This window comes from Oncorhynchus mykiss, chromosome 1, assembly GCF_057628025.1.
Source record: "Oncorhynchus mykiss isolate SJ-2025 chromosome 1, ASM5762802v1, whole genome shotgun sequence".
NCBI classification, from domain to species: Eukaryota; Metazoa; Chordata; class Actinopteri; order Salmoniformes; family Salmonidae; genus Oncorhynchus; species Oncorhynchus mykiss.
The window spans coordinates 68,955,242-68,979,711 of record NC_143022.1 but is presented as its reverse complement, the minus strand read 5'-3'; the positions used below and the strand labels follow the sequence as shown (position 1 = coordinate 68,979,711).

Genomic DNA, 24,470 nt, shown 5'->3' with positions numbered 1-24,470 from the left:
TTTCTTCCTAGGTTTTGGCCTTTCTAGGGAGTTTTTCCTAGCCACCGTGCTTCTACACCTGCATTGTTTGCTGTTTGGGGTTTTAGGCTGGGTTTCTGTATAGCACTTTGAGATATCAGCTGATGTACAAAGGGCTATATAAATACATTTGATTTAATTTAACTGAATGTAGTTTATTGCAGATATTTTCCTCAAATAAAAGGTAGCATACATAAAATAAACAAGTTATTACAATTTATTTACATTGGGTCTAATGTGTGTGTGAGAGGGAGACATGTTTTTCAACTCAGAAAAAAGCACACAGAATTCCCCCAAACTGTAAACATTAAGCCATAGCCTTTTACAAAATTATCAATCACACTTTAATTTGATAGATATTTAGAGTAATTATGTAGATATTGACAATGGATATGAAGGAGTAGATCTCTCCAATCCTAAAATTAAATGGACCAAACATTAAATGAACAGGTAATTACAACTTATTTACATTGTGTATAATGTGTTTGAGTGCATGTTGTTTTATTTTTCCTTGTCAGCCACCCATCTCTGCTTTGTCAGTCTTGCTAGGCCCCGTGTGTATGCACGTCTGGGTGAGGCTGTCAGGCAGTGGTGGAGTACATGGCAGATCTGAAAGAGAGATGCACAAAGTGACAGTAAGTATACAGCTCAACAACATGTCTGTGTGTACATCTGTTGGTGTGGGTGAGTATATGCAATATAATTCTGAATAACCTGTATTCATCTGGGTATCGTAAAAAAATAGTTTCTTCCTTAACGGCCAGTGTAGTAGGACCTGGTGCAGCCGGTAAATTAAATACCACAGCAGAGGACTGCTGTGACTGCAGCTGAACTGCTGGGGGTGGCAGATCTAAAAGAGACAGGCACAATTTTCTTCACTGAAAATACAGTGCCTTGCAAATGTATTCATCCCCCTTGGCGTTTTTTCTATTTTGTTGCATTACAACCTGTAATTTGAATGGACTTTATTTGGATTTCATGTAATAGACATACACAAAATAGTCCAAATTGGTGAAGTGAAATGAAAAAAATAAACTTGTTTAAAAATATATATATTTTTTAAATGGTAAAGTGGCACATGCATATGTATTCACCCCCTTTGCTATGAAGCCCCTAAATAAGACCTGGTGCAACCAATTACCCTCAAAAGTAATATAATTAGTTAGATTGCAAACAGGTGGACTTTATTTAAGTGTCACATGATCTCAGTATATATATATATAAACACCTGTTCCGAAAGGCCCCAGAGTCTGCAACACCACTAAGCAAGGGACACCATGAAGACCAAGGAGCTCTCCAAACAGGTCAGGGACAAAGTTGTGGAGAAGTACAGATCAGGGTTGGGTTATAAATAAATACCTGGAACTTTGAATATCCCACTGAGCACCATTAAAAAAATCCCACTGAGCATCCATTACAAAAAAAATGTAAAGAATATGGCACCAACACAAACCTGCCAAGAGAGGGCCGCCCACCAAAACTGACGGACCAGGAAAGGAGGGCATTAATCAGAGAGGCAACAAAGAGACCAAAGATAACCCCGAAGGAGTTGCAAAGCTCCACAGTGGAGATTGGAGTATCTGTCCATAGGACCACTTTAAGCCGTACACTTCACAGAGCTGGGTTTTATGGAAGAGTGGACAGAAAAACACCATTGCTTAAAGAAAAAAAATATGCAAACACGTTTGGTGTTCACCAAAAGAAATATGGGAGACTCCCCAAACATATGGAAGAAGATACTCTGGTCAGATGAGACTAAAATTGAGATTTTTGGCCATCAATGAAAATGCTGTCTGGCGCAAACCCAACACCTTTCATTACCCAGAGAACACCATCCCCACAGTGAAGCATGGTGGTGGCAGCATCATGCTGTGGGGATGTTTTTTTAATTTTTTTTAATCGGCAGGGACTGAGAAACTGGTCAGAATTGAAAGAATGATGGATGGCGCTAAATACAGGGAAATTCTTGGGGGAAACCTGTTTCAGTCTTCCAGAGATTTGAGACTGGGACAGAGGTTCACCTTACAGCAGGACTATGACCCTAAGCATACTGCTAAAGCAACACTCAAGTGGTTTAAGGGGAAACATTTAAATGTCTTGGAATGTCCTATTCAAAGCCCAGACCTCAATCCAATTGAGAATCTGTGGTATGACTTAAAGGTTGCTGTACACCAGCGGAACCTATCCAACTTGATGGAGCTGTTTTGCCTTGAAGAATAGGCAACAATCCTAGTGGTTAGATGTGGCAAGCTTATAGAGACATACCCCAAGAGAATTGCAGTTGTCATTGCTACAAAAGGTGGCTCTACAAAGTGTTCACTTTGCGGGGGTGAATAGCTATGCACGCTCAAGTTCTCTGTATTTTTGTGTTATTTTTAGTTTGTTACACAATAAAAAATATTTTGCATGTTGTGTAAATCAAATGATCAACCCCCCCCCCCAAAATCTATTTTAACTCCAGTTTGTAAGGGAACAAAAGAGGAAAAAGGCCAAGGGGGTGAATACTTTCGCAAGCCACTGTAATCATGCACTCATTCAATCTATTTAGTTGTAAAGGCCTAGATTCAATCAGAAACTAAATAATGAGGATTTCTGTCAGCCTAGTCGAGATGTAGATTACATCTCAAATTGCAATGTTCTAACTTGTAAACAGGGCTGCATGAGATTTCTGTTAATGCAATGTCTGCTTTAGGTATAATGACAGGAGCCGCTTGTGAATTTGACAGCTCTAACACAGTTCCACATCAGACACCGCCAAAACAACCGCTATGTGGATGTCGGCTAATTTGGATCTGATTGAATAGAGCGAGGGACAGTGTGCATGGGTGTATGCATGTATGTGATAATTACCTGTATCACCTGTCGTGGCCGGTGTAGCAGATGCAGGGGCAGACGACTGCAGCTGTGAAGACTGTGGTTGAGCTAATAGGGGTGTCAGATCTCAAAGAGGAACCATTTTTTAAAGTTAAAATTATACAACAAAACAGAGTGAGTGAATGTATATACGTGTATTTGATAATTACCTGGACCACATCACACTGCTTCAGGTCTACAAGCCTCTGGAAGTTCCAGCGTGCCAAAGAGGGTTACCTGTCACCCACTCCAGGCCTGGCCCATCTTGGTGCAAAGAGGGTTACCTGTCACCCACCGAGCAGGTCTGAAAAATGGGCACAATATAATTTTAATGACAAAGCCTTGACTACACACTAACCTAAACAGAACAGACTATGGGAGGTGCACAGTAATACACAGAGCCATGACTACATGGAACTCTATTCCACATCAAGTAACTCATGCAAGCAGCAAAATTAGATTTAAAAAATAGGTGGAACAAAAAAAACACCTTATGGAACAGCGGGGACTGTGAAGAGACCCATGCATACACACAATAACATACGCACTGTACACACACGTACACAAGGATTTTGTGTTGTAGATATCTGGTAGTAGAGTAGTGGCCTGAGGGCACACACTTAATGTGTTGTGAATGTATTGTAATGTTTTTAAAATGATATAACTGCCTTAATTTTGCTGGACCAAAAGAAGAGTAACTGCTGTCTTGGCAGCAGCTAATGGGGATCCATAATAAATACAATACAACAAATTAAGTTTGTGTGTGTGTGTGTGTCTGGCAACCCACGCAGCAGATGCAGCCCATGCAATCTGATGTGTGTGTGTATATGTTCTGTGTTATTATGACTTAGAAGTATCGACCTGACTACATCCTTGTAGTAGGCCAATCAGCTTGGGAAAAATTACTATCAACCGTGTACAGTAAAAAGGATCTGGATTGACAAGTAGGCTAAATCATGTGAAGTTACAAACCTCTAGGTCTTAGTCTACACTCAATTTAAATAAAGGATGCAGGACATGAGCTCTAGGACCATGGCCTCAGGACTACCTGGCCTGACGACTCCTGGCTGTCCCTGTCTCCAGTCCACCTAGTCGTGCTGCTCATTCAGTCTCTGCTGTTTCTGTCTGCAGCTATGGAACCCTGACCTGCTCAAGGCTCATCGGAGGTACTAACTTGTCCCAAACCCGCTGTTTGATCCTGTCTCTCTCTACCGGGCCTACTGTCTCAACATCTAAATGCTCAGCTATGAAGAGCCAACTGGCATTTACTCCTGAGGTGCTGAACTATTGCACCCTCTATAACCCTCTATTATTTGACACTGCTGGTCATCTATGAACGTTTAAACATCTTGAAGAATAATCTGGCTAAATAGCTGGACTCTTTTATAATCTCCACCAGCACAGCCAGAAGAGGACTGGCAACCCCTCAGAGCCTGGTTTCTTCCTAGGTTCCTGCCTTTCTGGGGAGTTTTTCCTAGACACTGCTTCTACCTCTGCATTGCTTGCTCTTTGGGGTTTAGGCTGGGTATCTGTATAAGCACGTTGTGACTACTGCTGATGTAAAATGGGGTTTAATAAAATACATTTGATAGATTGCTTGTATATGCTTCTATTCATGTCAGTAACTGTAAATCTAAATGTGACATTGAGTTGTCTTATATTTCCTCAAAATGGAAGTTGTACCTTAAGCTAGCACTTTTTCCTGGTCTTTCCTGCTGGGGACAGGGGGCTTCAGGTTTGGGAATGGAGGGCCTAAGAGAATGGGAATATTAACAATAATTAGTGTCTGCATGTATGAATGAACTTCAACATGGGTTCGCTGTGTATCTGAACTGATTGAGAATTGCTGATCATATACTGTATATGTCTATTTTCTTTAGAAAATCTGCCACCAAACCACACAATTCTATCCCGCTAGAGTGCACACAACCATTATGTTTTAATTTTTGACCTGGTAAAATAGGCTAACAACGACGCTAGCACACTACACCCCATATCAACCAACTAGTTGTAACAAGGCTATATTATACTGTAACGTTGCTGTAGCCAACTGCATTACATTATTATCCACCTAGCTAGCTAGTGATAGCTTAGCTAGCTCCAAAGAAACAACCAATGAATGACATCAGGCTTTTTAACAACATATATATCTATCTAGCTTGTATGATTGCATGTAAAACAACTTTACAGATGATTACAAAGCTTGAAAGCAAAGTTGACTTACCAGTATGCTGCTCTCTCGGGAACTAGAGTGGGGCATCCAGATATGAGGTTAGCTAGCGCCGTTAGCATTAGCTAGCTAGCAGCGCCAGCATATTAGGTATGAAAGTATCTATCCAGCAACAATGTCGAGGTCAAAAACGAAATAAACTCTGTTAAGCCATGCTGACTTCGTAAGATAAATAATCATCAGGCTGAACGTACATTTATGTGACTAACTAGCTAACTTTAGCTTGCCAGCTCAGTGACCAGTGATGCACCTACTCCTGTTTACAGAGTTACCAGTTATCTTGTAGCACACCTCAATGTGTAGGCCTAGCAATTTTCTAGTTATTCTGTTTTTGTGACACTATTTGGTGGGAGGACTTTGCTAAGGCCTAATATAAAGTGCAAATATATTATTCGTTTTTAGCTGTAAATGTAAGAAGTGTGTTTCTGACCCGCACAGTATCTCATCAACTGAGCTGAAGTTGTTCCCTCTCATTATCTATATATAGGAGGCAGCATGAAGGAATTTCTACACAAATCTATTGGGCTGTAATAAGACTTGCTGTTTAACTTCACTAAAGGGGATGGTATTTGATAATTAACTGCATTTGAACTTGAACAAGGTGAGAGTGACTGTAGTTGAGGTAATTTACCAGTATTACATTAGAATGGTGTATTTAGTATACTTCTCTGGCCAGCCTGCAATGTACTGTATCAAGTTCCACTCGGGGGCGCTGTTGTCCATGCTATGAGTTGAGTGTAAACATCGCTAGTTAAATACATCAATGAGGCTTGGTGGCTGGTCGTGACTGGCCACGCCTCTCTTTCGTTGAACGATTTAGGCACATTTGATTGATGCATCATTCGCAACCTTTCTGTTGACATGAATACAGTTTATTTTAAATGTCAGAATGTTGCCCTATACTGATTTGTCTGTGTGCGCATGTTTGAGAATGCTCCCTGAACTTGATCAGAATGTTTTCCTATACTGATTCAATGTTGAATACATCCTACTGTATACATTACACTATAGAAAACATGGTCAAATGTACATGTTGCGGGGAAGAACGTGTAAAAAAAATGGATGTTAGGGGAATGTGAAAAAGCTGATAAGAAAACTCTTTAGGAATAGGCTATAAGCTGTTATTTAGGTAGCACCTAATTAATTTAGACAACCGTGTGTGAGTGGATGGATCCATTATGAAGAAAAGTAACACATGATAGAGGAGAGCGATTTTACAGTAGAGAAAACTGAGCACTGAGCAGAGAGAGCTTTGGCAGCTGGCCTCCCCCTCCACTCCGCTCAACTCCCCTCTCCCCCTCCTCCTCTTCCCGACCCCAATACACACATTCAGGATTTGACATCATCTCAAATTAAATGACTCCAAGTTTCATATAATTGACTCTTACACAGAAAGAACACAGCTGATTTAAAAAAACATTCGGTGTCGAGGGATTTAACCTTTTGTCCATTTAGTGCCCTCCCAGGAACACTTGAATGTTAAATGCAATTAGCATGAGATCAGTGGAAACAAGGTCACAGCAGGTGATGAACTTGTCCCTCTTGTACTGCAAAAATGAAAAGTCTTCCCCCCACCAGTACCCTCAAGACTCTCACAAGCGCTGTAGCTGTATGGAGGAGTTTTTCAATTTAACATCAGGCCTGAGGACCCCAGCAAAAATCTGCATTTTTTTCACTGCTTATATTTAGCATCCCATTTAAGTATTTTACTTTCAGGAAAACCAGGCCAACAAGTACAACACCAAACAATTTGACATAAACTCTTGCATTCATGAGTTTTATTGACAAATGTCAACAACAACAAAAATAAGGTCCACCAAGCAAAAACCTGATAACAATTAATTTAGGAGAATAGAAATGATTTGCTAGGTAGGAAATGAATATCCAACTAGTCAGTGACAACTGTGTGGAGTTTGTGACAGCAACTATGTGAGTTTATTACAGTCTTATAGGCACTATGTCCTGGGATTTCCAATGACCTTCTATGTAGAATAATCTCTTACCTTCTAACTACTCTGAGCATCATAGAGCAAGACAGATCACATGTACGTGTTTGTGAGAGTCTCAGCTTTTCATAGCTGGGTCATAATATAGCACAAACCATTTGGGACTCTACAGACATTTTTGTGAGAAGACACATGCTAGGTGCGCATAAACCATGCCGCTGCTAAAAACTCAGGTTCTAAAACGGTTCCCAAATTTGGGGGGATTTGAGAAATAAGTGTACACTAGAACGCTCTGTGATCCTCCTCTTTTACTAACAGTGGCCATCAAAACTGCTTTCAAATGTGTTTCCCGCGACTGCATTAAGAATGTTGTAGCCTACAACGCATGCATGTTTCTCTTCCTGTGCGGCACTCGAAATGAATATCATTTTCTTGCATACAGTAGAATGCGAAAAGCTGACCAATTGAATAGTTAAACGATTCTTCTATGGGGTTGTCTAATTTTGCTGTTGCTTACTTTTGTTGTTGGGTGAGGAAAATGAACAACAATTCTTCATGAGAAAATTCAAATTTTGTATTACCAAAGGAAATGGGTCTCAGCTCCATCTGGCTCTCATTTGGATCATAGGTGCCAGGTCACGGACCCAGCGGGACCCGGCCCAATTTAATACCTGGTTATCGAGGTCATTTCCTTAGTAGGTGACGTTAGAGGTCAGCATGTGGGAGAAGTTGGAGCTCAGGGATGATAGACAAGTTTCCTACTAGTAGGCTAATTACCAGTTGGAGGGTGTTGAAGTGGATTTTTCCCAGTCATATGTAGTAAATACTACCTTCCCACTTGATTATGAATGCAGGGTAACCCCATTAAGACACATGTTCTTGCACTGTACTCTGGGAGTCGTAGGCCGATCTTCTGCTCTCTGCCCATATAGGCCTTCTCCTAAATCACACACACATCACCATATCTCCATTTGTGGAGACAGTGTATTGTATGAAAGCTTGTCGGTTCAGCATAGACAGGTTTTGATGGAGACATGCCAAACACACCATCATAACCATACCACACTTGTTTGTCTATCCAAACATTTCCAGGAATGTTTTTTTTTTTTTCTCTCCCATTGTTCTTTTTTTCTCTCATCAATCCACGTTCAACTCAAATGTGCCCTTGGGTAAATGAATCCTGAGTTTCTTCTCTGACATATTTTGTGTGGATTGGTGTTGGCTAAATGATGAACAGGACTGTAGTGAAACACTGAATGTGTGTTTGTGTTGTTCATGTAGTTGCTTGTGTGCACATCTTTTGTGACACAGGTATGTGTTCCAGTGAAATGGCACGCATAGTTTTCCCTTTCCAGTTTTATCATGTTGGAACAGTACTTGTTGGATGGTGTTCTGTCACATTGATTTCACAAGGTCTCCATATATCAACGCTGAATTCCTCTCAAAAGCTCCTTCCTCCGTCTGACGACTAAATGAGGCAAGATGTAGGTATAGAATTTTATTTTACGAAGTTAATCTCATTGAGATTAAAAATCTTTGTTTTAAGAGCGACCTGGCTAAAATAGCAGCATATAACGTTTTATACAAAGACACATTTACAACAAACAGAAAGCACAATTGGAAAACAGACATTTACCTCTGGATCAGGCATGATGCTTTGGAGAGGTGTGGTGCATCTAGGGGGTCAAACAGAAGCTTTATCTTTTTTTCGGTGAAAAAATACCTGTGAAAGGGTGAGATAGTGGTGAGACTCGGGAATGAACAGCAGGTGAAGGGTTTTTGAGCGTGGTGGTGGGGGCCTGTTCCTTTATCTCCTCCTTCATCTGCCCTGGGGTGACCGAACTGTCATTCATTGGAAAATAAATCCCTTTCTCCGCTCTGACTCATCTTTCACCCCAACAACACAGAGAATACTATAGTGAGGTAACATATTCATGGGCAGGGCTCTAAAGTGCGACCATTTTTATCACATATGCTAATAATTATTTTGCTGTGCGATTTGGAATTTGGGAGCACCAGTGCGCCTAGTAAAATAATCTGCCAGAATAATTAGGCTTCGCTGTAGGGGAGAGTGGGGTAAATTGAGACATTTGTTTACATTCAGAAATACAGTATTCTTTCTAACAAAGTTATCTACATACAGTACCTTCAGGAAGTATTCATACCCCTTGACTTACTCCACATTTTGGGTTATAGCTTAAATTCAGAATGGATGAAAAATATTTTTTTCTCTCACTCTCTCACTACACACAATACCCCATAATGACAGCGTTTCTAGAAATTCTTGCAAACGTATTGAAAATGAAAAACAGAAATATCAAATTTACATGAGTATTCAATACTTTGTAGAACTACCTTTGACGGCGGTTACAGCTTTGAGTCGTATGTCTGTATCAGCTTTGCACATCTGGATTCAGGGATTTTCTCCTATTCTTCCTTGGAGATTTTCTCAAGCTCTGTTACGTTAGATGGTAGCGGCGGTGAACAACAATCTTCAAGTTTTTCCACAGATGTTCAATGGGACTCAAGTTTGGGCTTTGGCTGGGCCCCTCAAGGACTTTCACATTCTTGTTCTAAAGCCATTAAATCACTGCTTTGGATGTATGCTTGGGTTCATTGTCCTGTTGGAGCGTAAATCTTTGCCCCAGTCTAAGGTCGTTTGCACTCTGAAGCAGGTTCTCATCAAGGATTTTCCTGTATTTGGCTCCATGTCTCCATTCATTGTTCCCTCTATTCTTACCAGTCTCCCAGTCACTGCCACTCCCCATAGCATGATGCTGCCACCACAATTCTTCACATTAGGGATGGTGTTAGACGGATGGTGAGCTGTGCCGGATTTTCTCCAGACATAACGCTTTGCATTCAGGCCAAATAGTAAAATATTTGTCTCATCAGACCATAGAATCTTTTGCCTTATAATATCAGAGTCTTCCACATGCCTTTTTGCAAACTCCAGGCATGCTGTCATGTGCTTTTTTCTTCTTCTCAGAAATGGCTTCTGTCTTGCCACTCTCCTATAAAGCCCAGATTGGTGAAATGTTGTAGAGACTGTTGTCCTTCTGGCAGGTTCTCACATCTCAGCCAAGGAACGATGTAATTCTGTCAGAGTGGTCATTGGGCTCTTGGTTACCTCCCTGACCAAGGTCCTTCTTGCCCAGTTGCTCAGTTTGGTCAGACAGCCAGCTCTGGTCTGGGTAGTTCCATATTTTGAGACCACTGCGCTCTTGGAAACTTTCAATACTCTAGAAACTGTTTTATACCCTTCCCCAGATATATGCCTCATCCCAATTCTATCTTGGAGATCTATGGACAGTCCCTTGTACTTCATGGTATAGTTTCTGCTCTGACACGTTCTGTCAACTGTGGGACCTTAAATAGACAGGCATGTTTCTTTTTAAATCATGTCAAATTGGAGTGACATCTCAAGGATGATCAAAAGGAAATTGGATGCACCTGAGCTCAATTTGGAGTGTCATAACAAAGGGGTGTTAATACTTATGTAAATTAGATATTTATGAATTTAATTTTCAATACATCTGCAAAAATCTGTAAAAACACATTTTCACTTTGTCATTATAGTGTATTGTGTGTAGATGGGTGAGAAAAAGGCTACATTTGTGTAGCAATTGTGCACGGGTGTTCGCCCTGTGCACGCCTAAATACAAGCTTTGAACAACTGCTTTTTGGGGGTCACAGGTCAAAAAGTTTGAGAACCACTGAGCTAGCAAACAGATTTCTGATGTGCTGTACATCTATAGGATCAGTCAGGTTAAAGAGCTTCTCCAGTACTTTTATATGCTTTTTAGACAGTAGTTCTGAAAGGAGGGCTCATGAGCCAAAAGTGGTCCCTGAAAATTGTCACATATGTGCAGATATGTGCCCCACATCATTGCTTTCTCTCTCGCTCTGCTGAGTGTGAATCTTGCTAGCTGTCACTCAAATGGCAAGGGGCTGAAGCTCATTAGCTCAAACTCAAATTGCTAGGGGGGCTGGCCACGTGGGGGAAAATGTAGGTAAAATGGCGCAGCACAACATCCAGAGAAACAGTCACTGTCAAACTAGGGATTTCGGGGCGAATTGAGGTAAAACAGTAATTCTGCTCATAGATTATGCATCTATCAACTACACATTGACACATCCAGCCCAAAAATACTTACTAGTCGCCAAAGTTCTGTAGCATGTCTCTACCAACCTGGTAACTTTGGGGCAGCAGGGTAGCCTAGTGGTTAGAGTGTTGGACTAGTAACCGGAAGGTTGCAAGTTCAAATCTCTGAGCTGACAAGGTACAAAAGGGATAGCTTCTTCAGGAGATCAAGGATCATAGCGATGAATGAATGACAGATTTGCACATCATCGTTCTTAAAGAGACAGTTCAATGTAATGCATCTCAATGGACGGGTTAGCTGACAACGTCACGAAAACTATGCGCACTCTTCAATGTGTTGTTTTGATTCTAGATAGCTAGCAACAATGTCAAGAAGCTGCCATGTTGCAATTGTAGATGGATCATTTCAACCATACTGAACAAAAATAGGAACTCAGCATGCAACAATTTCAACAATTTTACAGAGTTACAGTTCATATAAGGAAATCAGTGAATTGAAATAAATTCATTAGGCCCTAATCTATGGATTTCACATGACTGGGCAGGGGCGCAGCCATGGGTGGGCCTGGGAGGACATAGGCCCAACCACTGGGGAGCCAATCAGAATGAGTTTTTCCCCACAAAGGGCTTTATTACAGACAGAAACACTCCTCAATTTCATCAGCTGTCCGGGTGGCTGGTTTCCGACAATCCCACAGGTGAAGAAGCCGGATGTGGAGGTGCTGGCATGGTTACACGTGGTCTGCGGTTCATTGTCCCCAGCACAAGGTGCACCTGTGTAATGTTCATGCTGTTTAATCAGCTTCTTCAAATGCCACACCTGTCAGGTGGTGGATTATCTCAGCAAAGGAGAAATGCTCACTAAAAGGGATGTAAACAAATTTCTGCACAACATTTGAGAGAAATAAGCATTTGTGCGTATGGAAAAGTTTGTGGTCATACGCACATCCTTAAAAACATAGGTGCTGGGCTAATAAAGAATACTAGTCTAGACAAGAAGGCCCGCACACTGTTTAAAGCTCCCAATTCACTGCTTTATTGACAACGTTTCAATATTTTATTTCAGCTCATGAAACATGGGACCAACACCTTGCATGTTGCGTTTATATTTTTGTTCAGTATAGTTTTATCCTGTTTTTGATGCCATGTCTTGTTTTGAAGTGTTTTGACTAATGTCACGTCTATGCTAATATGGCGAAATTTTGCTAGCTAGCTTACCAACAACTATAACCATTCTATTTGAGAGACAAAATGTGCTCATTGTGCAAATGTATTTACGTTTTCAATAAACACCGGAAACAAACTATAATTTACATTTAGTCAACTATCTAAGTCCACCCTGTCTGTTTTGCCCCATAGCTGCACAGACGCCGGTTTTGTTGCTAAACAACCAACCTGTCTATTGGAAACCTAATATTCCACAAATGACTTTGTAATTTCAATGACAGGTGTCTGTATCAACATTTTAGCTTTTATAGTAAACAAATGTCTTTACAGGGTTCCATATTAGTTTCTAGGGCACAACAAGCAGGCCCAATAAAGGCTGTATCTCAATCAAGTAAAACATATTTCCCGGTGCTCCTAACGTTTATGTGGTGCTCCTAACGTTTATGTGGTGCTCCTAACGTTTATGTGGTGCTCCTAACGTTTATGTGGTGCTCCTAACATTTATGTGGTGCTCCTAACGTTTATGTGGTGCTCCTAACGTGTATGTGGTGCTCCTAACGTTTATGTGGTGCTCCTAACGTTTATGTGGTGCTCCTAACTTTTTTTTAGGAACATTTGAACTTCGAGCCCTGGTCATGGGGAAGTCTGTATGCTGTATGACAGAACGGTCAATGTGAGTAGCAATGTAGTGAAGCTTTGCACAAAGAGGAAATCCTATAAGGATTTAGTTGTAGATAAAGTTACTGGAAAACCTTTAGTTGTGGCTGTTTAGTTGTCACGATCACTCCTTTATTCAAAGATGGATGGTGGTTAAAATATTAATTTCCCAATTTGATCTGAGCCCACACTGGATTCAAAACAGCTATTTTCACCATGCATAGTATTTTTTTCTAAGCGCAGTGAACTAGCTGTATAAAATGGATGTGGGAAATGCATCCACTCTAGAAAACAGAACCATTATCACATCTTTTACAGTCAAATGAAACAAAACCCTTCACCATACAATGTCTGTCAGTTCCCCTAATTGTCGAGAGAAGATGTTCTGCAACTCCGTGGGACATAATCCAGGTGTTTCAATGTTTTTGGAAGGCCTCTTGCAACTATACGCCAAAAATCGTTAGATCTCTGTCCCTTCATGATTAATGACAGAACTATGTGTCATGAGCTATAATTCACGTGTCTTTGGTTAGCGCTGAGTGCTAGCCGTCTGGGAGCAGTGACAGCTCATATAGCCCTGCTGTTATGTATAGCGGCCCGTGGGGCTATACTCATTATGTGTCAAGGTATAATTATTGTGATTTCTTTCCCACAGAGCCCTGTCAGGTTGGTGATGAGGCTTCTGTCAGAGCACCAAGAGGAAGTTCTCACACCCTTGTTTCACCTGTCTTTGTGATTGTCTCCACCTCCTTCCAGGTGTCGCCCATCTTCATCATTATCCCCTGTATATTTATACCTGTGTTCTCTTGTCTGTTGCCAGTTCATTTTGTTTCTTCAAGCCTACCAGCGTTTTTGTTCTCAGCGCCTGCTTTTCCCAGTCTCACTTTTCTCGCCCTCATGGTTTTGACCCTTGCCTGTCTTGACTCTGAGCCCGCCTTCCTGACCACTCTGACTGCCACCGAGCCTGCCTGCCAACCTGTACTTTTGCCCCACCTCTGGATTGTTGACCTCTGCCTACCCTGACCCTGAGCCTGCCTGCCGTCCGGTACCTTTGCCCCACCTCTGGTTTACTGACCCCTACCTACCTATTGCCTGCCCCTGTTGGAATATTAAACCATTGTCAATTTGACGTGTCTGCATCTGTATCTTACCTTGATTCCTGACAGAAATAACACATTTGGAATCAAGTTGCAACCAAAAAAGTGTTACTTAAATCAAAATATGTTTTATATTTGAGATTCTAGCCACCCTTTGCCTTGATGACAGCTTTGCACACTCTTGGTATTCTCTCAACCAGCTTCATGAGGTAGTCACCTGGAATGCATTTCTATTAACAGGTGTGCCTTGCTGAAAGTTAATTTGTGGAATTTCTTTCCTTCTTAATACAATTGAACCAATCAGTTGTGTTGTGACAAGGTAGGGGTGGTATACAGAAGATAGCCCTATTTGGTAATTGACCAAGTCCATATTATGTCAAGAACAGCTCAAATAAGCGAAAGAGAAAAAAAAAAGAGAAATAGAAATGACAGAGAAATGACAATGACAATGACAGAGAAATGAAAGAGAAATGACAGTCCATCAATACGGAACATTTCAAGAACTTTAAAAGTTTCTTCAAGCGCACTAGCAAAAACCATCAAGCGCTTTGATGAAACTGTCGCTCATGAGGACCGCCACAGGAAGACCCAGAGTTACCTCTGCTACAGAGGATAAGTTCATTAGAGTTAACTGCACCTCAGATTAAAGCCCAAATAAATGCTTCACAGAGTTCAAGCAACAGACACATCTCAACAACAACTGTTCAGAGGAGACTGCGTGAATCAGGCCTTCATGGTTGAATTGCTGCAAAGAAACCACTACTAAAGGACACCAATAATAAGAAGAGACTTGCTTGGGCCAAGAAACATGAGCAATGGACATTTGACTGGTGGAAATCTGTCCTGTGGTCTGATGAGTACAAATTTTAGATTTTTGGTTCCAACCGCCATGTCATTGTGAGACGCAGAGTGGGTAAATGGATGATCTCCACATGTGTGGTTCCCACCTTGAAGCATGAAGGAGGAGGTGTGATGGTGTGGGGGTGCTTTGCATAGAATTCAAGGCACACTTAACCAGCATGGCTACCACAGCATTCTGCAGCGATACGCCATCCCACCTGGTTTGCGATCAGAGGGACTATAATTTGTTTTTCAACAGGACAATGACCCAACACACCTCCAGGCTGTGTAAGGGCTATATGACCAAGAAGGAGAGTGATGGAGTGTAGCATAAGTTGACTTGGCCTCCACAATCACCCAACCTCAACCCAATTGAGATGGTTATGTAACAGCAGATCTCCTCTTCGCCAGAAGAGGAGTAAGGATCAGACCAAGATGCAGCGTGGTAAGTGTCCATAACTTTAATCAAAGAAAGCACTAACACTGAATACAAAAATAACAAAAGAAACGTGAAGAAACGAAACCGAAACAGTACCATGTGGCGAACAAACACTGACATGGAAACAAACACCCGCAAACCAACAGTGAAACCCAGGCTACCTAAGTATGATTCTCAATCAGAGACAACTAACGACACCTGCCTCTGATTGAGAACCATACGAGGCCGAAACAAACATAGAAACATAGAAAAACAAACAGACTGCCCACCCCAACTCATGCCCTGACCATACTAAATAAAGACAAAACAAAGGAAATAAAGGTCAGAACGTGACATGTTAGGGATGAGTTGAACCGCAGAGTGAAGGAAAAGCAGCCAACAAGTGCTCAGCATATGTGGGAACTCCTTCAAGACTGTTGGAAAAGCATTCCTCATGAAGCTGGTTGAGAGAATGCAAAGAGTATGCACAGCTGTCATCAAGGCAAAGGGTGGCTACTTCGAAGAATCTCAAAAAGCCATTTTTTGGTTACTATATGATTCCATATGTGTTTTTTCATAGTTTTGATGTCTTCACTATTATTCTACAATGTAGAAAATAGTTTTTTTTTAATAAAGAAAAATGCTTGAATGAGATGGTATGTCCAAACGTTTGACTGGTACTGTATATGTTTATTTTCTTTTGAAAATCTGCCACAAAACCAAACCATAAAAGTAAAAAAATCAAGGGAGACCTGTCAAACAGGGCAGAGCACTCAAGTAAAAGGCAAATCCATAACATCAGCTATGGTATGGATAAAGACAATGCGACACCACCACAGCTGCATGATTGTGTTGTCTCTCTATAATGTTGGCTAATTCAACAATTTCCAGACCCAACGAATAACAGAACAGTATGCCTTTTGCTGTATTGTAGCCTACTCTACTGTATTGTAGCATACTCTACATTTAGTAATGTTGTACTGTACCAACCAACTTGCCGACTAGTAGTGACAAGGCTGTATTGTTGTCATTCACTAATGCTGTAATGGCACTGTAGCCTACTGTACACCACTGGAACAAACTGCAAAAATCTCTGAAGCTGGAGACTCTTACCTCCCTCACTAGCTTCAAGCACCAGCTGTCAGAGCAGCTCACAGATCACTGCACCTGTACATAGCTCATCCGTAAATAGCCCATCCAATCTACCTCATCCCCTTACTGTATTTGCACCCCAGTATCTCAACTTGCACATGCATCTTCTGCACATCCTACTATTCCAGTGTTTAATTGCTATATTGTAATTACTTTGCCACCACGGCCTATTTATTGCCTTACCTCTCTTATCCTACCTCATTTGCACATGCTGTATATAGATTTTTCTACTGTATTATTGATTGTATGTTTGTTTTTCCATGTGTAACTCTGTGTTGTTGTATGTGTCGAACTGTTGCTTTATCTTGGCCAGGTTGCAGTTGCAGTTCTCAACTAGCCTACCTGGTTAAATAAATGTGAAATAAAATAAATTAAATAAAATTAACCACCTAGATAGCTAGTGATAGCTTAGATAGCTAGCTACAAAGAAACAACCAATGACATAAACAGGCTTTTTAACCAAACATCTAGGTAGTATGAGTACATGTAAAACAACTTTAAAAATTATTACAAAATTTGAAAGCAAAGTTGACTTATCGGTCTGCTGTTCTTGGGAACTACTAGATGGAGGCATCCACATAGGAGGTTAGCTAGCTAGCGCCTTGGCTTAGGAAGCTAACAGCACTAAAGTTAGCATGTTAGCAATCAAACTATCCATAAAAAATGTTGAGGTCAAAAACAAAATAAATTATGTTAAGCCATGATGATATAGTAAGATAAGTCCAATCGGTCTGAAATAATTAACAGACTGAACGTACATTTATGTGACTAGGTAACTTCAGCTTGCTAGCAAAGTGACTGCTGCTGGTGGAAGAAATGTCACGTCTTCCTTTTAATAATTTTTGGGCAGTTAATATCCCCTCTTCCTGTTTACAGTGTTATAGGCAGAGTTGCAAAGAAAAAACCATATCTCAGACTAGCCAATACAAAGAAAAGATTAAGATGGAAAAAAGGACAGAGGAACTCTGCTAAGAAGGCCAGCATCCCAGAGTCGCCTCTTCACTGTTGACGTTGAGACTGGTGTTTTACGGTTACTATTTAACGAAGCTGCCAGTTGAGGACTTGTGAGGCATCTGTTTCTCAAACTAGACACTCTAATGTACTTGTCCTCTTGCTCAGTTGTGCACCGGGGCCTCCCACTCCTCTTTCTATTATGGTTAGAGACAGTTTGCGCTGTTCTGTGAATGGGAGTAGTACACAGCGTTGTACGAGATCTTCAGTTTCTTTGCAATTTATCCCCTTGAATAGCCTTCATTTCTCAGAACAAGAATAAACTGATGAGTTTCAGAAGAAAGTGTTTTGTTTCTGGCCATTTTGAGCTTGTCATCGAAGTCACGAATGCTGATGCTCCAGATACTCAACTAGTCTAAAGAAGGCCAGTTGTATTGCTTCTTTAATCAGAGCAACAGTTTTCAGCTGTGCTGACATAATTGCAAAAGGTTTTTCTAATGATCAATTAGCCTTTTAAAATGGTAAACTTGGATTAGCTATCACAACGTGCCATTGGAACACAGGGGTGATGGTTACTGATAATTGTCCTCTGTACGCCTATGTAGATATTCCATAAAATATCATCTGTTTCCAGCTGCAATAGTAATTTACAACATTAATAATGTCTACACTGTATTTCTGATCAATTTGATGCTATTTTAATGAACAAAAAATTGTTTTTTCTTTCAAAACCATTTAAATTTCTAAGTGACTCCAACTTGTGAACGGTAGTGTATATATATATATTTTTATGAATTATGAAATTATGAAAAATATTAACATTCCACCTGTGAGGTCACTAGAGGGCGATTTGGCCATTTGACTGCAGGAAAGGGCTACAACAATATAATAATATTACCATCAAGTATCATCATCAAGAATTCTCACAGCTGGGCCTCCCGGGTGGCGCAGTGGTTAAGGGCGCTGTACTGCAGCGCCAGCTGCGCCACCAGAGACTCTGGGTTCGCGCCCAGGCTCTATCGTAACCGGCCGCGACTGGGAGGTCCGTGGGGCGATGCACAATTGGCCTAGCGTCATCTGGGTTAAGGAGGGTTTGGCCGGTAGGGAAATCCTTGTCTCATTGCGCACCAGCGACTCCTGTGGCGGGCTGGGCGCAGTGCACGCTAACCAAGGTTGCCAGGTGCACGGTGTTTCCTCCGACACATTGGTGCGGCTGGCTTCCGGGTTGGATGGCGCTGTGTTAAGAAGCAGTGTGGCTTGGTTGGGTTGTGTATCGGAGGACGCATGACTTTCAACCTTCGTCTCTCCCAAGCCCGTATGGGAGTTGTAGCGATGAGACAAGATAGTAGCTACTAAAAATAAAAATAAAATGGATATCACGAAATTGGGGAGAAAAAGGGGTAAAATAAAAAAAAGATTTCTCACAGCTTGCGAACTGTGAACTGAGCTGGCAAAGAGTTCTGAGTAGTGCTGAGTAGTGCTGAGCAATTGTTACTTCTGTTTTTTTTGTGAGCTACAGTGAAGGCATATATTGATGTTTTCAGGGCCTTTTCAAAGGTCCAAAATCAAAGTATATTTCTGGTGATTAGTCTGAGCTAGATACCTACAATTTCGCTGCGAAACTTTCGCTCCCCCGTAATCCTCCAATTGCAGCACTATACATAACTCTCTGCGGCAGTGCTGTTGCTATGCTTACTACTAGCTTTTAGTGGCCCAAATTTCCAGGCCATTTATCAATAAAAGATTGTTTTGGAATGCTGTCTGGCCAGTGAGTTTTAACTGGACTGCAGACCACATCCTCTGGCAGAGGCTGCCCATCCAGATACATGCCATGAATAATGGGTTGCTCATTGGAAGTAGCTGCTTGTGATTTATGTGCGTGCAGGGTCTCTGGCAGAGGATGTGTGTGTCCTGATGCAAGTCCAGGATCCCCCAGAGCATTTTTCTCCTGCTTTCTCGGAGTGTGTTGCTGTCAGCGCCCCTAGATGGACCCGAGCTCATCTGAGCGAGGCCTCTGTTAAATTGTGTTAATACCTGGATGGCAGGGTGACAGTCGGAATTACCTCACACACACAAAGGCACACACACACACACATAGACATAAAGTATACTCATACCACACACACGCACACAGATGAGCTTGTATAAACACACACACTCACAGACATGTGCGCATGCACACACACAAACACACACACACACATAAACAACACACACATACACACACTTGAGTTTGATTTTGAACATCTGTTTTGTCCACAAACAGACTCCCTCTGGTCAGTATGAGTTGTGGGCTTGTGGCTTTAGTCTTTTTGTTTGGTGTTTGTATCTTTGTTACTATGACAAACTTCATTAACATCACTATGACTTGTGCAGGTGTATTTCGTAAATCAAATGGTTTAAGGGATAGTGCGATATTTTGGCAATTAAGCAATTAAGCCATGCATACCATTTTTATGTCTCTGCGTGCAGTTTGAAAGAAGTTGAAGGTAGCGCTATTGGAAGTTACCAGCACAGCTTGCACTATCCCTTTAGTATGGTATCAATTTATTATAATGTACCCACTGTGTGTCCACAATGAAGTGAACCAGATTGGGATGGCCTCATAGAATAGGCTACAGTGGTTGATGGCCTTGGCGATGATTCGGAGAATATACAGTATCCAGTGTCTGTGTGTGTTGGGGGGGGGGGGGGCGTAGAAAGCAAACAGACTGGTACGGGTAGAAAGGTTGGCAGATCTTTCGGCACCCAGGCTGTCGCACCCCATGGGCACATCAAGGCCGGTATGGCGGCTGGGCCAGGAGCTGCTGACACCGCCGCCAGATTCAAAGAGATCCTCCAGTAAGATCCTGGCAGAGCAGGGCCGGCCTAACACAGGGAACAAGGCTTCCCATTCAGAGCTGGGCCTGGGAAAACACAGGGTTAAAGCCTTGCACGGATTCCCCCTGCTCCCTGGGCTCTCAGGCAAGTGGACTTACAGGTGCTGCACACCCATCTCATCCTTTCCTCTCCCTCCTCCTCTCCTCCTCAGGGATTCATTCAGAGTTGGCAGGGCTAGTGGCTTAGTGCTGTTGCTTTTTCAATTGACTGTGTCTTGTAATAGCCAGAGCATTGCTGTAACATTGTTATTCCATTGGCTGGTATAGAGGAACTGCTGCGCCCGACTGCGCCCGACTAGACCTTCAACCAAGATCTCAGCGATCACTGCCTCATTGCCTGCATCCGTAATGGGTCAGCGGTCAAACGACCTCCATTCATCACTGTCAAATGATACCTGAAACCCTTCAGTGAGCAGGCCTTTCTAATCAACCTGGCCGGGGTATACTGGAAAGATATTGATCTCATCCCATCAGTAGAGGATGCCTGGTTATTTAAAAAAAATGCCTTCCTCACCATCTTAAATAAGCATGCCCCATTCAAGAAATGTAGAACCAAGAACAGATATAGCCCTAGGTTCTCTCCAGACCTGACTGCCCCTAACCAACACAAACACATCCTATAACGTTCTGCATTGGCATCGAACAGCCCCCGTGATATGCAACTTCTCAGGGAAGCTAGAAACCAATATACACAGGCAGTTTGTAACGGCTGTTGGAAGGAGAGGACCAAGATGCAGCGTGGTAAGTGTCCATGTTAGATTTATTTGATAATGTCACGGCCGTCCTCCTCTTCATCTGAAGAGGAGAGGCGAGATGGATCTGAGGACCAATACGCGGCGTGGTAAGTGTCCATGGTCAATCTTTAATAAAGAAAGTAGCGAACACTGAACACTATACAAAACCAGTAAACAAAATAACAACCGTGAAGCTAATCATATGGACTGTGCTGAAACAAGCCATCAACATAGACAATCACCCACAAACAAACAGTGCAACCCAGGCTACCTAAGTATGATTCTCAATCAGAGACAACTAATGACACCTGCCTCTGATTGAGAACCATACTAGGCCAAAAACATAGAAATGCCCCAAAACATAGAAAAACAAACATAGACTGCCCACCCAACTCACGCCCTGACCATACTAAATAAATACAAAACAACGGAAATAAAGGTCAGGGGCCTGTTGCACAAAAGTAGAATTAAGACATCCGGGATAAATGACTCAGCTGAGCTCAATGAAGCCAAAACATGTGCGTCCAGGCTTAATTGGTTGCACAAAGACCAAGCCAGGATGAGCAGACACGGATTCATTAAGCCAGGTGAAACCAATCCTGGATAGGTGCGCGCTCACGGCTCACTCAAATAGACCCCGCCACAGATCACAGATTAACTGATTTACCATGGCAACTAGAGCCGCGTACTTTTCCCCGTCGGAAGCACAAATCCTCATGGAGGCATACGAGGATATTGCAGACCGCCTGAATGCGTAAGTAGTGCACAATTACACACTCACCGCTCCGCTGAAACATCACAATTACAATTCAAATATTTAATTCACATCTCCAAAAATGCAGTTGTACTGTAATTATGAAACGGTTAATTTTTTTTATTGAAATGCACTGCAGATATGAGTGAAATTGTGTAAAGTAACTCCATCACACTGTATAAAGCTATGATAAAATTTGATATTTTTACTGAAAACAAGACAAAAATACCAAGTAATTTTTTGCAGTGTGACTCCATTAAGTGTGTGTGTGTGTGTGTGTGTGTGTGTAGATTAAACATGAACGGGCCAAAACGGACATGGCAGCAGGTCAAAATCAAATACAAGAACATTCTGCAGAATGGTATGGTCCCTGACTAATATTTAACAAAGCACAAGCATATATTGTACCCAGAAGGTGCCTGCTCACACATTGTCTGTACTGTTTTAGCAGTGAAAAAGAATACCCACAGACAAGGCACGGGTGGTGGGTCACCAAAGGCTGACCTTACCCCAGCAGAGGACATGGCCTTGGAGCTAAATAAAGGCAGGCCCGTCTTAGAGGGGATCCCTGGGGGGAAAGAGACGAGCATAGGTTCCTCCCAAGATGCCACCCGCTTCATTCAAGGTATGTCCTTCCATCTCTACATGGGATACAACCACATTCATATTGAATCAATTTGGACTGTCTGACTTTGGTTTACCTATTGCCTTGCAGTGTCTGGCAGCACTGTGTTCCTGTTAGAGCCACCAGCACAAGCACCAGACGATGCTGAACCAGTGAGTACTCCATCAAAGGCATACTGTAGGCCTGGCATGTCTTGTCTACTAGCTTCAATATGAATCCGATTAAATGTGATAGGGTGAAGGCCCCAGTGCAGCAGCAACAGCACATGATGGAGACGATGATGAGGAGGAGACCATCTCTCTGGATTCCAGAAGGCATGAGGTATCATGTTAAGACTGTGAAAGTACTATTTACTCTACAATGGTGAGGAGTCCTCATCAAAATCAAAAAATCTAATTTCTTTTACAGGACCCAGATGCTATACAGTGGGAAAACCAGCCTGGCAACATAGTGCGTATTAATAAAAGGACACCACATCCTGCCAAATTCCAGCTGCGCTAATTGTATTGTGTTCACAGAGCTCACAAGCTATCAGAAAGTTGTATGGCAACCACCTCCGGTGCCAAATAGAACTGGCAGACATAGACATTCAGTACAAGAAGAAAAAGATGGAAAATCTTGCACTGGAGTTCGAAATAAAAAAGAGGACAATTAGGAAACTGGACCTTGAAATAAAAAAACTTGAGAGGGAGGTGAGATATGCCTTCAATGTACACTGTATGCTAACTGTAACACAAATGTATTAATCATTATTTTTCTTTCCTCCCCCAGCTCCAAGAAGATGACACAGCTCAAAATAAAAATTAGGTATATTCTCGTAAAGTCAAGTGAGCCATGACATATGAGCTCTTATTGTGAGCACACAGGACGGTGGCATCTTTCTAAGGTTTTTTTTATTTTCCCAGCAATCAGTACAACCAAGTCATCGTTATAAGGCATCGCCCTCTTTTGCCCACCCCCCCCCAGCACCAGGTGTGGCCACTAGCCTATATGAAGGCCCAAAATTGTGTGTTCCTTTCTGCTCTGACAATGGCATGCCCATTCGTGCGAGATGTGGTGGATGAAGAAGCACTTGTGCTGAGGAGAGCCTTCAGGTGAGAAAGGGTCTTCAGGGACCGGTTGGACCCACTGGCCTTCCCTGATGACCATCTATATGAAAGATACAGGTTTTCTGCAGATGGCATCAGGTATCTATGCAGACTACTGGGTCCCAGGATTAAGCACCGCACTGCACGGAGCCATGCACTGAGTGTGGAGCAAATGGTTTGTGTGGCCTTGCGCTTTTTTGCTAGTGGAGCCTTCCTGTACTCAGTGGGGGATGCAGAACAGCTGAACAAGGCCACAATTTGCCGCACAATAAGGAGTGTGTGTCTGGCTATCAAAGCATTAGCAGATGTCTTCATCTCCTTCCCTGGCCACAGAAGACTCTGTGACATCAAAGAGGAGTTCTATAGGATTGCAGGTAAGAGGATCTACAAATTACAGGACAACTGTTAACACATAGTAGGATACTCATTACTTTGTGTGACAGGTTTCCCCAATGTCATTGGTGCAGTGGACTGCACACACATAAGGATAAAAGCCCCCTCAGGTGCCCATGAGGCCGATTTTGTGAATAGGAAATCCTTTCACAGCATTAATGTTCAGGTGAACATAACTTTTTGATATTGTCCATTGACGAACACTCTGCATTGCCAGTGATGTGCATTGATTGGTGTAATATTCCTCATCTTATGATTTCAGATGGTCTGCAATGCTGACTGTGTGATCAGCAATGTTGTGGCAAAATGGCCTGGCTCAGTCCATGACTCCAGAATCTTTCGGGCCTCTGAAATCTATCAGTGCCTATCGAAAGGTAAGCCACACAACCCCTATTTATAACCATCATGGCTGTGTCAAGAATATCACTGTGTTTATGAGGTAGTAATGATGAGATTTTGTGTTGACAGGTGAATTCTCTGGTGTGTTGCAGGGAGACAGGGGGTATGGCTGCCAGCCTTTTCTCCTGACACCTTTCACAGACCCCCAGGAAGCACAGCAGGCC

The 24,470-nt window shown here is 42.1% G+C and overlaps 2 long non-coding RNA genes across 3 annotated transcripts; one reads left to right on the top strand and one right to left on the bottom strand.

The window, feature by feature from the left end:
* Window positions 1-152: 152 nt before the first annotated feature.
* LOC110527123 (uncharacterized) lies at window positions 153-5,603 on the bottom strand. Of its 2 annotated transcripts, XR_016496620.1 has the most exons (6): window positions 5,096-5,591; window positions 4,555-4,623; window positions 3,042-3,175; window positions 2,869-2,958; window positions 733-868; window positions 153-627 (listed from the first exon to the last, which is right to left on the bottom strand). It is a non-coding gene; the product is annotated as an uncharacterized LOC110527123 (long non-coding RNA). The 2 variants fall into 2 exon arrangements; XR_016496621.1 differs by lacking the exon at window positions 733-868 and having other exon boundaries at window positions 5,096-5,603.
* A 15,891-nt stretch (window positions 5,604-21,494) lies between these two features.
* On the top strand, window positions 21,495-24,268 carry LOC149985618 (uncharacterized). Its single transcript, XR_016483087.1, has 7 exons — window positions 21,495-22,162; window positions 22,250-22,426; window positions 22,517-22,578; window positions 22,661-22,747; window positions 22,835-23,118; window positions 23,198-23,233; window positions 23,332-24,268. It is a non-coding gene; the product is annotated as an uncharacterized LOC149985618 (long non-coding RNA).
* Window positions 24,269-24,470: the final 202 nt, after the last annotated feature.